Here is a 12544-nt window from a genome sequence, read left to right as displayed (position 1 = left end):
AGGGGAGGGTGTGTTTGTGCAGGGAGGAAAGTAGCCTCCTGCACTAGGCCAGAAGTCTCCCCTTAGGCCCCAGCTAGGCCCTACTCACCTCAGCTTGTGGTTACTTCAGGGACTCCCCTTAGACTAGGGACAGGGTCCTGTAGAACCTAGACAAGTGAGGATCCAGCCAGGAACCGTGACTATCCTGGCAATTGCTGTGAAGGTAATACGTCCTCTGCGTTAGCAGAGATAAGAGACATTATAAAGGTGGATCACTCCATGCGGGAGCCACCCACCGTTGAGGCGGAAGGCATCTTGGATCATCTCCTGGAGTAAGGGATTCCAAGCAAAGGTCACCTGCGCACCAGGTAGCAGGAGCACTGGGCAAGTATTATCCAAGTCACCAAGTGCACCACCTATACACTTCATCTTAGTGGGCAGCGCTGTTCCCCACGTGGGTGGGGTTGTGGGACTCTTGGGACTTTGGGTACAATGACTTTGGGGATACTGTGTAAGGAGGTTATAGCCCAGTTAGGGGCAAGTTTATAGCTGCCAGCTAGTGGCAGAGGGTGGCATATATATCGTTGTGCATACTGATGATGTTGCACTGTGAAAGTATGATACTCTGTGTTGTGTTGCTATACAATATGATGTGATGTGATGTTATTGTGTTATTTGCTCGTTCAGTAAACCTTTTAGCCATAACCCTGGTGTATGTGGTTTCTGGGTGGGTTCCTATGCTAGGCCCATTCTACATTCCTATAGAATCCTACATAGGTGGAGACGCTGACCGACGAGAACGTTCCAGAGATTCACCCCAGGCTCTCACTAGCGGAGGCTCAGGCCTCCTGTGATCCTGACAGGTATAACGCACCACACCAGGTAACATTAGGTTCCCCGCACAAACACCCTATATGCGATTGGGTGGGGGGGGGGGGGGAATACCCGTTACATATAGAAAAGGAAACATCAACACAGAAGCTAGAGAGTTTATTTTTTTAAATTTAAGTTTCCAAAAATAGAGGAAGAAGAAATGGAAAGCAGAAATTCCCCAATAATCCTTAAGAAAAGAGTGGACACAATACAGAATTTGAAAAGCTTTAAAGCCCCAGGTCCTGATGGGCTGTCCCAGGAATATTTTTAAATAATTTAAAAAGACATTGATCTGCCACTACAAAAAGTGTTCCAGGAAGTATAGGAAGGGAATAAATTTGTGGCTATAACAGAGCTGGCCCATATTAAAATTATACTCAAATCAGGTAAAGATATTTTAAAGCCAGAATCTTACTGACCAATATTCTTAATTAATCAAGATATTAAAATATTGACAAAAATAATGGCAGACTGCATGGCCAAAATTCTACCCTCACTTATACACTTGGATTCGTCAGGATTTCTCAAGGGCAGATCCGTAGTAAAAAATATTAGAAAGGTGATTTCAGTAATACAATGGATACAAACTCACAACCTAAAAAACACGGCTCTGGTAGCCATTGACGACAAAAAGGCTATTGATAATATATACTGTGATCATGTTTTTCATACCTTTGAAAAATATGGGTTACATGGAAATTTCAATGAAATGTTGAAGGGCATGTATTGTAAACCAATGGCAAAACTGATAACAGCAGAATGCCTCTCAGAAGCATTCACACTATTTAGGGAAATGAGACAAGGGTGTCCATTGTCTCCTTTATTATTTAATCTAGCTAAAGAACCACTAGCACATTTCCTAAAACATATGGAAGATTTTGAAGGAATCAAAATAGGAAACACATAGTTAAAATTAACAATGTTTACAGATGACATCCTTCTATTTATATCTAAACTTGATATATCAATAGCCAAAATACTAGAGAGCATAACAACATTTGGTTAATTTTCTGGGTTTAAAAGTAATGAATTAAAAACAGAGCTGTTATACATATAAAACCGGAATAAAACAAATAACGAAAGCAAGATTCCAGTCAGAATTATGAGAACACCGATCTGATACTTGAGGATAATGCTAGAAACAGACCTGTCAAGGCTGTATGACAAGGCTGTATGACATGGCTGTATAACAACAACATTAAACCAATACTTTAAAAAAATCTTGGAAGAACTAAGGTCCTGGATGGCCTTCCATCTATCCTTTTTTGGCAAGGGTTGCGTAATTAAAATGATTTAATTCTCGAGGTTACTTTACCCGACGCAAACATTACCATTACTGCTTAAGCACAATGATATAAACGAACTTCACAAGGGAATGCTTACATTTCTTTGAAACAATAAAAAAAAACAGGATTGCATTAAAAAAGATGCAAATTACCAAAGAAATGGTGGGACTAAATATATTATAATTTAGCTTGTCTATTACGACATGGGAGACTGGATTATAGGAAAATATTACTACTCGACCAGATCTAGAGAATCAAATAACCAAGCAGTTCTCACAAAGGGAACTCTTGCATATGACTTGGGGCGAAATACAAATAGAATTAAGATCCAACATCCTTCTGTGGGATACCATTATAACCTAGAGATTGGTGAGGAAAAAGTTCAAGCTTTCTTAGTCTTTATCCAGATGTAACATGGTATGTTCCATAGTACTTGTCTTTCCCCACATAGTGTATCTGTTATGTAAGACCTGTTAAGTTCCAGGCTGTAACAGGTTAATCTATGGGCCAGTGACCCCCCCTTCTGCTTTCCTTGAAAGTGAAGGAAGGTAGGTGGTGACTCATGGCCTGTGTACAGCCCCCTTGGAGGTGGGTATAGTCCATAAGCCCGCTCCTTCCAGAGTTTTCCAAGGGGAGTAGCTAAAAGTTAGAGAATATTTCTCTGCTCCTCAAGGAGTGAGGAAGGAGCTATCAGTCTTCCCCATTACAGGGGAAAGCATGCTCATTCTAGGCCGGCTGGCCTAGAGACCACCATGATTGAGCCCATGATACCGGGCGAGCACCATCTATAGGTCCTGAGACTGCAGAGAATATACTGTAAAGAGAATCTGCGCAGAAGGAAAAATAAAGCTGTTTGTTCACCAAGACTCTGCCTGGGTATCAGTTACTGGGCAGGAGGGAGACTGAATGCAGTGATGGGAGCTGATATCCTACCCCTAGGATCCTATCATAGATGAAGATTACAACTTTTTATCCAGGTATTAGATTACTGTAAAAAGTTAAAGGACTACAAGACACGTACTAAAAAATAATAAATTATATGATTACTTTAAGTTAAATAAAACTATCAGATATTCTTTATCCAAACTCTATAATGTAGTCAGGGATTATGAAATGGAAAGAAACAATAGGAATACTTTTAAAGCTTGGCAAAAAGATTTCTCGGCTATTCAAAACACAGAAGACCTAAAACACGATACACAAGCGTACACAAGTTAATAACATCATAAACATGGAGGGAAATGCAGTTCAGAATAACGCACATTTTCTTACTACAGTATACAGTACATGTGGCATACAAAGACATATTCAATCCTATAATCCAAAATTACATGATAATGTTAATGTAGAAATGAATACATAACTTTACATTGAGTAATGTTTTAAACCAGCAGGAACACATTAATTAATTTCACAAAGTTATGTATATGATTCCTTGTATTGCTAATTCCTACATAATGTATTGGTCCTGAGGAAGTGTATATTAAGTGTAGCTTGTGTAACAGTGTTTCCCTCCACCCCCAATCGCAGATAGGGGCCATTACAGGTTGTGTGTGGTGCATACCTGCTGGTAACAAGAGGGCTGAGTCAACCACGATGACTTTGGAACACAGGAACAGGCTTCTGGGGTCCATACCCCACATAATACTTAGCAGTGCAGCGCCTCCATCTGCCGTAGGCTCCAGTGATATGGAGATGATCTCCCACGGTAGAACTTGTACTCACCCCCCAGTTAAATCACACACCAGGCCGGAGGTATATTGCAAACAGGAACAGTTTATTACTACACACTTTGCAGGAACACAGCTACGCAACAGTCGTCTGCCGGATACAGTCTCCTTAGATCAGCTCTCACTGGAGATGGACTGTCACTACAGGCACCCGCAGCCGTCCTAGCTCTTCCCAACCTCCCTAGCGGAGGCAGATGTATTGGTCCACACTCACTCCTCCCCGCAGGGAAGAGCACATGGGTAGGCCCCAATCTCAGGCTCCCAGTCGTGTGACCTGCCTTCCTCAGAGGGGAAGGACCAACCCCCAAATTTAGGGCAGTCCTGCCCTTAAGTAGAGTCAGAAGGCGGGCACCCTGTTGTCAAAGCTACAACAGGATGCACCACTCCCTGCCGAGTGCAGCACCAAAGTGAAGGGGAAAACCCCATGATAACTACTGACAAGTCCTGCTTATACCAGGACTTACTGCCAGGAGAAGGGCAGATTAGTAGTCAGGGGTAACCCTGCTACACTTGTAACATTTTTTAATAGACCTACAAAAGAGTTCATCATAAATATAATCGTGTGTACAAATACTCTGTAACTTCAGAGGTATACTCTTTGTTTTTACTCTGTTTTTCACAGTGCACATGAAGATAGGTGACACCTGTGAGGATTTAAAAACCCTGTAATCACTAATACAATTATGAATAACTTGCTTATTGCTCACAACCTATGACAAATTATATCTAGAAGAAAAAAAATGAAAATAATATTATAGCTCATGGTAATATTATTGGAAAAAAGGAAAAGATCAATTATGCTTCACTGAGTCACACTGAAGGTTGCTAACCATCATAAATTCACCCCTTATCCTTTATCATAATAGAGGATTGCTATCATATTAATTGCCTCAGAGTTACAGGAAGCACAGCAGTGACCAACATAGAAGTATTCATCATTAAGTTAGAACTGTTTCATTATCTGTATCTGCGAACTCTAAAGACATATCAATCACAATCCATTCTCACTAATTAGGTCAAGGAAATAACTTGGAAATGTAATATGTGTAATGTAAAAAGTACTACGTACATAATCCTGCTGTATACAATTGTACAGTACATAGAACATTTGTATGCATATATTTATATAGTGAAGATTTATTTATAGCTCCTCTTGTGGCACATTTATTAAGTGCAGGAATGGGTGGGATAACATGTACTAGTACTTATTTATTTGATATATTTATTTATAAAAATGTTTTACCAGGAAGTTCAGTAATACATTGAGAGTTACCTCTCTTTTTCAAGTATGTCCTGCGCATACAGATGCAGCAGCCGTTCTCCGAACATTTCACAGAGCCGTTTTCGTGAGCTCTGCTGTATTCCACGTGGCATTCATACGTTATTCTTCCATGAACGCTGCTGTGAATGCCACCAATCACACCTGTGTTTACCGTGGTTGATTTCCTTGAATTACCTGGATTCTGATTTTTTGGGTGCAATTTTTTGCGTATCCGCCATGTGGCAGAAATGAATGAATTGCAATGTGTACAGTACTGTGCTACTGTGTCAATTTGCAGGTGTTTAAAAACCAGATAAAAACCAAGTCTACAGTACCACAGTGGTCCATTGTGAATCGACCTTGGTCCTTGAAGACGCTAAAGACATTATCAAATTTAGGCGTTTCATAATAAAAACCTCTAAGACACAATGCTGGTGGCTTTTTTTGTACATTCTTATCCCTGCACAATTGCTGACTGGACTGGACACCATGTGTATTCCGTACACGTATAAAAAAAACCTGACTGTAGTTATGAATTTGTTATATGTTCTGCAATTAATGCTGCAACAGATAAGACGGCGACTTTATTAGAAATATATGAATATTGCATTTTGAACTGTGATTTTTACAAATTTTTACCTGACGTTCATGGGTGGAAGCGTTCGGTAAGACCTTAACTAATGATCATTGTTTGTTTCGCATTGCCCCTCCACCGGGAGATAGAAGAGGATATTGGTGTGTGATCTCAGATTTTTACAGTATGTTTGATCATGGCAACTGCAAAAGGAGAAAGGTAGGGTTTAATCCATATAAGATTTGTCTATCCCAATCCAGCAATGTGCCAGCGCCGGCACCAGCACCGGCTTACAATAACAGTCCAACCGTCAGTGAAAACCTGGTGAATGGCAATCCTTGCAACCTGTCCCCGCCAGATTACCCACAAAAATTCCAGCCTAATTTCTAACCAGATTACACGTACAGCATGTGTACCAACATGATTACCAGCGTCATCAGCTGTCAACTACAGGTGTAGCAGGCCAGCTGTCACCTGGCAACTATAATTCAGACTACAGGAGTGACAGTGGCTAATCTCCACCCATTTGGCAAAGTTTATAATGAAGGTAAATATAATGTACAGTACTACAGTATACTGTATTACAATATACAGTACAGTATTACATTTAAAGCTGCAGTTCAAGCTGCCATTTAAAATATATATATTTTAAAAACAATAAGTACTGTATGTGCATCAATACAATATGCACAGAGACAAGTGATTAGCTACAGTACGCTGCAGATCGGTCCGTTCTCCTTTAATCAATCGCTTTGCTCAGGGTTATTTAATTCAATTCTTGCACAGCATTATTGAAAATGTAGTCCTGCAATATGATTGACTGAGCAGTTACTACAGAAGATACAATTGGTGGACTGATAGGGAGAGGACGGGGCTCAAGAGCCAGAGCCTATCACAAGTTTGTTCTCATCGTATAGAACTGATTTATTTAAAAAAACACACATGTCAGATATTGCTTGAACTGCTGCTTTAATTCCCAATGACACTATAGTAGTGTACAGTATGCTTGCCATACAGTATCAATGCTTGTACTCATGCACTCATTTTTTTCCCCCAAGAAAATAAACTTTGACATCAAGCGGCAAAAGATATGGAGGAAGTTCTATGGAACTCTAATATTGCTTTTTTAAAACATTGATTGCGCATTGTAAATCTGATTTAAAAATCCAACGAGGATAAAAATGTTTTCATATTCAATAAATTTTTACATTGTTATCATCACTACTGTTTTATTTTATCAATGAAAAATATCTCAGACACACACCCATGGTATTTAAGTACTGTTGTGAGAACTTTGATTGTAAAACTGTTCAAATGATTTCTTTGAATTACAGTATACAGTCTAATCCTGCACACCAGGTCTGGCAAAGTGAGTGGCATCTGCCCCCCTCACAAAGCAAAATGCATTCAACAGCTTATCGACACCTCCCCTGGCCGATTCATTATTGTTCTCTTACCGGGTTAACACGCACGTGCACGTGTGATTAGTCCTTCATGGGGATTTGGTCAAAATGACTTCACTACCAGTGTGAATGTCAAGTCTGAAGAAAAGAAAAAAAGGCAGAACCGTTTCTTTCTATTTTTTTCTTTATTTCTTCTAGACCAGGGCTTAATAAATGAGTCATTTGAAGAAAACATTGTGTGATGCATGTTTTTAATATTTTATCAATTTATACATTCTTAAAATCATTTACTTTGTATTTCTATATGAGATGGCATACTCTAATTTTTATTTTGTGGGGGGGGGGGGGGAAGGTTACAGTATACCTGTACTATTGAAAACCTTCACCTTTTGCTAGGCTTGATCTGCTTTGCATACGGTTTATGGAAATATCTCAGACACACACCCATTGTATTTATGTACTGTTTTTATTATAACTGTAATAGGTAAGACAGTACACAATGTCTAATACATGTCTAATACAAATGCATGATATATATAGAAAGTGGAGAGTACAGAAAGCACAGACCTCACTACGGTTTAGTAAAGTACCTTACTATATTCCGGTGGCACTCCTTTTACGCTGTAAAAGAACAGGCACCACACTGGCAATATTATTTATATAGTTGTTGCATTTGTCTATTGTGAGTATGTTGCTCCAGAATCTAATTATTCCTTGTGTTACTTCCTCCTTTTTGGATGGTTTAACAACCTTTCTCATATAATCCTTCAGTTCATGCCACACCAGTTCGATGGGGTTCAAATCTGGTGATCTGGAATGGGAGGGGGAAAAAATGGCGAATTAGTTGAACAGCTAAAAACAGTTTAAAGCAATGAGAAAAAGTTAATGTACACTGGAGCACCGGAGCACTTACCGGTGGCATCTTAACTCAGTTGATACCGCTCGTAAGAATATAGTTAAGAGGCGGTATGTTTAGGGTCATTGTCGTGGAAGAAATGGTGACCAGATGGGAAATCATGTCTAATGTATTCAACAATCTGGGGGACTATTTCTTCTTGGAAAAATACTTTATCCATGATTCCTGGAACAGTAGAAGAAAAATGTAACATTAAGATACATAATATTCTACAGTTGTATAGTGCAAAAGGCTACGGCATGTGACTTTGTGCTTTATTTACCCTCAAAGATGATTATGCATCCTGGTCCACATCTAGAGATCGCACCCCACACATGCATCTTCAGTGGGTGCTTGGGCCGCGTCTTCAGAGATAGGCTTCCCTTTTTGTGGAATGCGAATGTGGCAAATCTCTCAAGTGCTACAGTTGTCTCGTCAGAAAAGATGACATCCTGAAAAGTCTCGCCACTTTTGATCCATGCCTGTGCTTGCTCCACTCTCTTCACCTTGTTGACATCTCTTATCATTGGATACGCTCTGTAATGAAAAGGACAAATTTTACAGGTACTGTAAAACTGCACAGTTTCTTTAGGAGACTATGGTATATATGTATGTAAGTTATGTTTTTAAATGTTTTTCTGTGCCCATTAACAATAATAGAACTAATATCCATATGCTATTTAATATTTTCATTATTGTGTATAGCTATGATTTGTTTTTCTATTTTGAATATGGCCACTTGGCAACAGATGATGATTTAGGGGCGTTCCCACCCCTCATCTCGGGTACCCATTGGCTCCCATTTCCTTAGGAGTGTCACTTCCAACATGTCATGCCTTTTGCATCAAACGAGCTGTAGGTGGAGCAGAGTATCCCATGGGAGCCGCCCCCATTGATGACGCGACGAATGGGGCAGTGCTCCGTTCCGTCACGCTCACTGGAGTAGCGGTTCTATATAGGTAAATATGGGGATTGGAGCTTTCTTTCCACAGCGTCGAGATGCATGTGACTAAACGTGGAGGTTTTGGCACTTCAGGATTATTCAGAGCGCTTGGGGGCGTGTCTGAGGGGAGCGTGATGACATCACGTAATGTGGGCGGAGCTACGTCGTTACCTGTGGCGCGAAAATGGACAATTTGAATGGGTATATATGGAAGTAGGTTTATGATCATGTATACTCCTTGATAAAGTGTTTTTAACACGAAACGCGTAGGAAGGTGAGTGCCTCCACTTTTTTAGATGGATCAATAAAGGAATACTTTTAATACTATTTGTTTGTGACCCACTTTTGGATTTTGCGCCAGAATCACCTTTTTTCTCAGATTTACCTCTCTATTCCAGGCTGCGCGCTTACCAGGACTTCAGGATTAAGAGATTTCTGTGAGTACTTTCTTATTCATGATTACTCAATGTGAGTCCAGGGACCCTCCTAATGAGGGTTTTATGTTTTTTTTTTTAGCCTTACACCTTACCCTTCAGGGAATATTGGCCACCTGAGGACTTTACTACTTATAAGCAGTTTACCCATATCCTTATCCAGTCCTGTTTTATGCATACATATTGAAGGGATCCCTGACGAAGTACCTTTGAAGTACGAAACGCGTTGGATAAAAGGGCGCATTCTGACACTACCTGCAGTGTGTTTTTACCCTATTTTGTTATCCGGCTCCATCTCCGTTACACCCTACGCTCCCGTGGCCGGCTGAGACTGCTGAGTGACTGGCGCCGCTTGATGACGTCATCCGATGCGCGCTGTAAGCGGACGCCACACGTGCAGACATACGCCTGAAAGCCAGTGACCGAGAGCTTGCTTCCCTGCAAACTGCCACAGTGAACATGCCGTGGGACATCTGTACTCCACCGGGTTGCTGTACTCATGCTGAGGGGCTGCTGCCTTGTATCACGGCGTCCTGAGCGGTACTACAAGCATACCAAGTGAGACGTGAGAGGAGAAGGGAAGTCATCCGGTGAGCGTTACCCACCATCTGTTGCTGACTGGTAACATGTCCACAACATGTACTGCTAGTAATTTTTAAACTGATGTACGTGCAATACTCACCTGTTTTATCACATTATAATTTTATATATACTACACTATGAGGTTTTTTGCGCTGTTTCTTTTGTCTTTGTATCTTTAGCCCTGGTCTGTGGAGCCATTCCACGAATCTAGCAGCATATCCTCACTTATAAAGTAACAGGTTTACATTTTTATTATCACTGAAATATCACCATTACAAACAATCACGATTAATAGAGCGCAGTTCACTTTTTGTTTCTAGGCCCTGATTATTGCCCACACTATATCGATGTTAGTTCCCGGGATAACCGAGTACTTGGACTGCTCTCGGGGTTTGGGGCATACTAGTGGCTCCACATCCATAGGGTGCGATTTGCCTGTGTTCAACTGAAGTATCTCCAGCCGAACCTTCAATATCCCATCAATGGGGTAATACTCATTACTTAGCCCCTCACTTTCATATGCTTAGCCAACTACAAGGAACGGTGTTTAAGGTGTTGGTTATAGAAACCTCTGTACACGATAGGCTCTTGGGACCCAGTGTCCAACAACGCTGATGAATAGACACCATCCATGATGACGCGTATGATAGCGCGTATGATAGTGCCTGGTCTTACCCGACTGTAAGCGTTCACTGGTGGGGTTCCATTGTTGGGGCTTTGCTCAGGAGGGTCATTGGAGGGTGGGAAGGTGGTTTCATACGATGAGGCAGGGGTTTCGGCGGTGTAAACCTGCAGATCATTACGTTAGGGTGGAAATTCTTAGTTTGAGTTTTTTTTTCTTTCTCGGGGCATTCGTTGGAGAAGTGGCCCTTCCGCCCACAGCTGTAGCAGATGAGGCCACCGGGGCGGCGCGGGCCTTATCGGTAGGAGATACTCTCCCTAACGGTTTGGACTTGACAGCTGGTGGCTTGGATTGAGAGTCCTCTTCCGTACTATAGGATTCCTTGACCTTCGGAGCGAACGCTCCCTTGGATTCACCCCTAAGGGGCTCTTTAGTCTTTTTAGGGGCATGGAAGTGCAGCTGAACTTCGTGCTTTCGAATGTGCCGCATTAAATCCATGTAACTGGGAAGTCACTTAGTGAGAAGTGTCCCCAAGGATAGTTGGAGCCTGTGGATGAAGGCGGACAATTCCTCTTCCTCCCTCTGGCGGAGAGCCTTGAACTGGGCTATGAGCTCATCCTCATTGTCTTCGCTTGTGAAGGACTGGATCAGTAGTTCCACCAACTCGTGGGCAGGAACTTCGCCCTCTGTGTCCCGATGCTTTCGTACCAGTTGTGTGGCCGGGGGTCAGAGACACCCAACCAGCCTCTGTCGCTTGACGGCTTCCAAGCACGACCACTCGTCTAGCACATGTAGAGAGTGTTCCCTCCAAGTTTCAAACCCTTCTTCTCCTAAGGGTGTTGGCACTATCCCGGAAAAGGCCTTGAGCTTTCTATAATTCTGCGACTGTTAAGACATAGTAAAGGCCTCCACTAACTGCGGTAGAGTCACTCCCAAGTTGGACCTACTAGCTGCCAGGTGACTGGAATATTCGGACCTTGTGCTCCAGACTACTCTCATCCGTCTGGGGGTAGATGGCGGGTGGAGAATTTCGGCGCTACGGGGTGTCTCTAGTGAAGTACTGGGAGTGAAGGCCATCCGTGGTTTGGGTGAACTTACACCCGAAGTGCTGTTCTTCTGGAGGGGACATGGGGTACGTAAGAGTTAAGCCACATAGGGGGCGCCAACGGTGAGTCCCAGGGTAGAGGTCAAGGGTAAGGTGGCCAGAGCTGGGTATATCATTGGGCAGCCTGTGGCTGGGATGTCTGGTAAATACAGGGCCTTTGGAGCCCCTTCTTCGGGGTTCATGGCTGGCAGCCACAAGGAATATGGTCCGCCGGTGCGTAGTATCATACTTGCTCCCTAAAACCTGTGCTTTGGCTAGGCCAGGGAGTTGGCAGAGATACTGGCAAAGTTTGTGCGTGGGGGTACTGCTGGGAATATCTCCCACTGTGAGCATGTGGCAGAGACTCATGTCCAGCCCCAAGACCCATTAATTAATTTATTAATTTAACTGAGTAGGGAACCCCAGGTCTGAGAATCGCGGTAGCGCACTTTCACCCACCCCCCTGGGAGATGTGTGGCTATGGTATATGTGTTGTGCTACCTGTGGCATGCAGGAGAGCTGAGTCTCCGCTACTGGGAACCTGGGGTATACCCGAGTGATGCTAGGTAGCACCTCCACCTGTACGAGATTCTAGTGAGTGAAATATTGATAACTCTATATTTGAAATATTGATAATATCAGAGAGATCATCTACTTCTTCTTTCTTTTCGTAGAGATGTTGCTTTGTTCGTCTCCTTCCACCCCGTCGTATCCTCGGTCGTTTTTTGATAGGGAAAAGAATGATGGACGCTGTGGTTTTGTAGATGTTGATGGTTGCTGCCTTTCTTGTTTGTCATTTTTATATTTAGAACTCCCTCATCATTGATTAAGTCCCTTGTCTGGTTTCTGTGGGACACCTCTGTTAACTTGAATATTGG

The sequence above is a fragment of the Ascaphus truei genome, chromosome 1 (assembly GCF_040206685.1).
Source record: "Ascaphus truei isolate aAscTru1 chromosome 1, aAscTru1.hap1, whole genome shotgun sequence".
NCBI lineage: Eukaryota > Metazoa > Chordata > Amphibia > Anura > Ascaphidae > Ascaphus > Ascaphus truei.
The sequence above is the reverse complement of the archived record's forward strand: the minus strand, read 5'-3'. Positions refer to the sequence as shown.